The sequence below is a fragment of the Microcaecilia unicolor genome, chromosome 3 (genome assembly GCF_901765095.1).
Source record: "Microcaecilia unicolor chromosome 3, aMicUni1.1, whole genome shotgun sequence".
In the NCBI taxonomy this organism is placed as follows: Eukaryota; Metazoa; Chordata; class Amphibia; order Gymnophiona; family Siphonopidae; genus Microcaecilia; species Microcaecilia unicolor.
The window spans coordinates 74,487,714-74,493,687 of record NC_044033.1 but is presented as its reverse complement, the minus strand read 5'-3'; positions in this window follow the sequence as shown (position 1 = coordinate 74,493,687).

Genomic DNA, 5,974 nt, shown 5'->3' with positions numbered 1-5,974 from the left:
GGGGACAACCGGCGGACAGCCGCCGATGGCCAGGGTTTTATCCCCTGAGCAGCAAGTGCGGGACCGCTGCACGACGAACTGCCCAGAGATGAAAGGGTTGGCGAGTCCTTTGATTAGCGCCGGCGAAGGAGCGTCGACGCTCTTGGACCTGGGAAAAACAACTCCATCGCTCCCGAATTATTCAACCACCATGTCCAAAGGAGTGGAGGAGTGAGTTAGAGGTATATGCTGAAATGGGGGACGTTTACAGCAGAACCCGAATCGGCGGAATCACTCCTAAACACCTATGAGAAATCAACTTGGAGTTTTTGGCTCCCGTGGAGGTTACATTGAATACCATCTGGAAGGCGCTTCGGGACCTAATGGTAATTTTGAGTTACATGGACAATTCAACTGAACCCTTTGAGAGTAAAAAATTGATATAATAAATGATTCTACATGAGCAAGAAGTGGTTATGATAATAGACCAGAAATTTTGAATAATAAAATGAATATTATTATAGATGATTAATATTGAGATTATTGTTTTTCCCAGAGTTCCGGGTATGACTCCTAAAGTAAAAAAGAAAAAAAAAAAAAGGAGAGAGAAGAAATGTCAAATGGACCGGAGACCATGCAAAGATAGAGAAAAGCAAAAAGGAGACACTGGGACCAAAGTGAATGGAAAAATAAAATGCTCAAAATATTTATTTTGAATTTCTTAATTGGAATATGTCACCTTTTGGAAATGTGTATTTCTGATATCTTGTATTTTAATTTCTGGTTCTCTAGTATTGCTTTATATGCAGAGCCTGACTTCTTGAAGTTTCCAGTTAAGTTTTTTTGCTTTCATATCTGTAGTACTGATGTGTGGTCTCTTGTTTCATATTTGTTGAGGGTCTGTGTTGTATCCATGTGAACAAGGTGCAGTAAGTATGCTGCTAGCATGTAGTTTCTGTGTACAGATCTGTAGCAGTCCCGTTTGTTCTATTTTCTGACTAGGTGGTGTATTGGTGTTTTAGGGCCCGGTGTAATTTGCCTTTCATAGATACGGTTGTTACCATACCAAAACAGGACTCATGGAGTAAGGTTCTAATGGTGTTTCTACCCACGTTTGTGCATAGTGTTTTGCAATGGAGGGATTATGTGTTGGCCTTAATGAGGTGACCAAAATTTTAATATTTTAGTTTGTCATGACATCAGACAGGGTTTCAGAACAGCAGCAAGGTTAATTTATGGTAAATCCAAACTTGATAGTTCAAAGCCCCTTCGAGAGAAATTGCACTGGCTCCCAATAAAGGAACGAATTAACTTCAAAATCTACACCCTAGTCCACAAAATTCTTTATGGACAAGCCCCAGGATACATAAATAACCTAATCAATTTACCATTTAGGAATACATCAAGAACATCCCGTTCATTCTTAAACCTCCATTATCCTCTCTGCAACAGCCTCAAGTATAAATCTACTTACGTTTCCTCCTTTTCCTTTGTCAGCACCAAATTATGGAATGCATTGCCAAAAGCTGTCAAAACTACTCAAAATCATCTCAACTTCAGGAAATTACTCAAGACCAGCTTATTTGGGAAGGCCTACTGCTAGGATCCAACATAAATCCCAAAGTCCTCCAAAGCAACATATTAATGGACTATTTTGGACTCTCTTACCCTTTCCCTTTTTTCCCTGCTCTCTCTACCCTCTGTGATTACCACAATTTATTGTACTTATTTTAACCGGATTGGCAATTGCCTTTTCAGTTTACTGTGAGCCACATTGAGCCTGCAAACATGCGGGAAAATGGGGGTATAAACGTGATAAATATTTTGCAGGATCTGATGGGTGTTGAGTTGGCTGTCTTTATAGCAGACTTGTGTTTGATCATGGTTAAATTATTAGACTGCCTCCTGAGGGGTCTTTAAAATTCATAGATGTGTATGTGGTTTAGCATTGGTAAGTGCTTGAAATAATTGAGATTAAAATATGTAACATGTCACCCATGATAAATCTATTTTTAGGTGCACATGAAGGCATTATTTGTCAGAGTAGCCATTGGTCCCTTCACCGCCATGGCAAAATTATATCCTACATGCCATGTGAGAAAAGCCTCACTCATTGGCCTTCAAGCTCACTCTGGGATGGGCCACTCTTGGCATCGCTGCAGTCTGAGGAAATGATACTTGAAATAGATGACTTTGAAAATAGGGTCCATTGGAAATATCTTGGATTTCAAGGGGAGCCTGAATCTGAGGGACCAGAAAGATGTTCCAAAAATTGTTCAGATGTTCTGTGCTCAGACCCTTGAGGGTGAGGGAGATCAGGCCTCCATTGATCTTGAATGTGCCAGGCCACCCCCCTTCCCCCACCAAATGAGATATAGTCCGCTTTGTTTAGTATGATCTGAAGGAACAGGTTTATTTGAAAGTGTGCAGATAAGGAGATCTACAATTCTAGGATACTACAGTTCATGTGTATCGGGATTTATAAGCGCTTACTTTATCTAAACGGAAGGAATTGAAACCAGTGCTGGATATCTTGATCAAAGAAAAGATCCATTACTGCTGGAACTTTCCTTTTGCATTGTCTTTTGTTCATGCTGTTACAACTAATTGAATTAAGAGGAAGATTCTGCAGGGTCTGACTGGAGTCCCGCCTCTGTCTAAAGCTTCTACTTTGCTGGTGGCCCCTGCCACCTGTGCGAAGTTCCAACAATGACAATGCGTACCTGGCAAAGTGAAGAAGACATGATTCCCTCCTGCAGGCATTGTTTGACCCTTCTTATTGAAATGGAGTGCCCTCTTGGTTTTTTAAGCAGGCATAGTCACGCACCCCTTACAGATTTACTGACTTGTCTGCTTACTTTCTTAAGTTGCAGTTTCTTATGTTTTAATATGAAGATATTTTATTCTCACTCTGGTGACTCTTACTCTAGAATTGATTATATTTTTGTTCATGCCACATTTCTTATGATTTACTATACAGTGAGGATCAGCTTGAACATTATGGACTCTTGGGCAAATGCATTTCAAGTAAAACTCAACAAAGAAAAAACACACTGTCTCGTCCCATCCCAACACAGCGCGGACAACCCCACAATTATCAACACCCCAGATTACACCCTCCCTATCTCAGGCAGCCTGAAAATCTTTGGCGTTACAATGGACCGCAACTTAACACTAGAGAGCCAAGTGAAATACACATCAAAGAAAATGTTCCACTCAATGTGGAAACTCAAACGCGTGAAACAGTTCTTCCCGAGGGAAACATTTTGGAACCTGATACAATCAATGGTACTAAACCATGCAGACTACTGCAATGGAATTTATTCGGGATGTAAAGAACAAACCTTAAAGAAACTTCAGACCGCTCAGAACACAGCAGCCAGGCTTATCTTCGGAAAAACCCGATTTGAAAGCGCAAAACCCCTCTGCGAAAAACTACACTTCCTCCCAATCAAAGAATGCATTGATTTCAAAATCTGCACACTGGTTCACAAAATTATCTATGGTGAAGCCCCGGGATACATGACTGACTTGATTGACCTACCAACTAGAAACACATCCGAATCGACGCTAACGTGCCTAAACCTGCACTACCCAAGCTGCAAAGGACTCAAATACAAATCAACTTAACGCATCCAGTTTTTCCTACATATGCACACAATTGTGGAACGCATTACCAAAAGCCTTGAAAACTACGTACGACCACCTACACTTCCGGACACTTCCGGAGAACACTAAAAACTCATCTGTTTAAAAAGGCATACCCTACCAACCCAACATAAATGCCTGATCTCTGCAACAAAACTAAAATTTTTGAGCCTGCTATGAGTGGGAAAGTGCGGGGTACAAATGTAACAAAAATAAAATACGGAATGGACATAACGCAATTCTTCCGTTGTACAACTCTCTTATGTGGCTGTACCACATGAACTTTATCTTATCTCAACATCACTCTGTATTTGTTTACACCAGAGTCTGCAAATGCATCTCCGGTACTATGTAAGCCACATTGAGCCTGCAAATAGGTGGGAAAATATGGGATACAAATAAATAAATAAATAATTGTAGCCTCGGATCACGCTCCTGCATGGGTGAGGGTCCTAAGACATGAGAACTTGAATAATTCTGTCAAAAGATGAGGCCTTTTGCTGGGCTTATAGAGACATTCTGAAAGATGATCGTACCCATAATTTTGACTCTGGTTAGTCTTTGGGGGTGATTTGGGATGCTGTTAAAGTGGTGTCTTGGTATTTCTTCATTAAGGAAGCCTCATGACGTAAGCATTAGGAGTCTGCGTTAATTCAGGCGTGTACAATTTAGATTTGAGTTCTCAAAAACCAGCATAAGCCAAGTTCAGAAGCAGTTTTTAGGAAATTACAGGTAGTTCCAATTGGATAGCTATTATGCAGGAAATGTTTCATACATGTGTGAGCGGAATGGAGGAGTAGCCTAGTGGTTAATGCAGTGGACTTTGATCCTGGGGAACTGAGTTCAATTCCCACTGCAGCTCCTTGTGACTCTGGGCAAGTCACTTAACCCTCCATTGCCCCTGGTACAAAATAAGTACCTGAATATATGTAAACCGCTTTGAATGTAGTTGCAAAAACCTCAGAAAGGCGGTATATCAAGTCCCATTTCCATTTCCCTTTAAAGCATCAAGTCTATGAGACGAGTAATAAAGTTAGTAGAATGCTGGCCTTCTGTTTGCATAAGCTCCAGATCAAGAGAAGTATTTTTAAAATTAAAGACCAACGGGGGGTCAGTTTATGACCCACTCCATTGATATTAGAGAGTGGTTTAAAGATTACTATCTTGCATCGTACTCTGTGGACTTCTCAATTGATGTGGCAGCAATTGAGAATTACCTTTCTGAACTGATTCTTCCAACTTTAACCCTGGGGCAGTCTACTAGTTTAGACAGTGAGGTGACACCTGATGAGGTGATGCAGGCTATTAAGGCACTTCCAGCTCATAAGGCACTGGGCCTGGATGGATTTTCTGGAGAATTTTATAAGGTCTTTGCCCTTGAGCTTGCCGATTATTCTTAATACAACGTGTATGGGGGAGCCACTTCTGCTTACTGTGATGGAGGCATGGATTTCAGTGATTCCTAAGCCCTCGAAAGATGCTGCTGTAGGTCGATGTGATCGACAAACTCTGTGTTCAATGTGGATGTAAAATCTTTAGCTATAGTAATAAATAGGCTTATTGCAATCCTCCCTGTGTTTGTGCATCCTGATCAAGTAGGCTTCATCCCAGGTTGACCAGGCTCTGATAACATTAACTGAACCATTAATTTAATTGATATTGCCTTTTCTACTCAGTTCTCTATGAGCTTCTTGACATTAATGCTGAGAAGACCTTTGATAGAGTTCTCTGGTTCTTTATGCTCTGTGTTCTTGCTTAGTTTGAAATAGGCATTTATTTCAGGGAATTGATCAGGACCTTTTATGCCTAACTCCATTCATGTGTGTGTATCAGTGTCAAAATATCACTATGGTGTGGAATGTGATACTAGACAGGGATGCCTGTTGTCACCTCTGTTATTCGCCCTAGTAATAGAACCTTTGACAGCTACGGTTAGACAACATCCTGATATTAGTGGGCTATGGGTGGGAGATGTTGATTTTAAAATTGCACTTTTTGCGGATGATGTCGTTTTGTCTCTTACTAGATTCCATATTTCCCTTCCCAATTTACTTCACGTGCTAGATCAATATTCAAGAGTCTCTGGAATTAAAGTTAACATGAGCAAGTCAGAGACTCTTTAAAATATTATTATTACCAATGCCCAATTGAGGATCTTACAGAATTCATTTTCCTTTAAGTGGGTGGGGAAAAGAATAAAATATTTGGGGGTTTATATCACTTCATCCTACTTCTTGCAGGACATAAATGCTGATCTGGACGACTCATATACCCCTTTCATGGTTCGGGCATATGGCCTCTGTTAAAATGAATATTTTACTTAGGTTGCTAAATTTGTTTCAAGTTT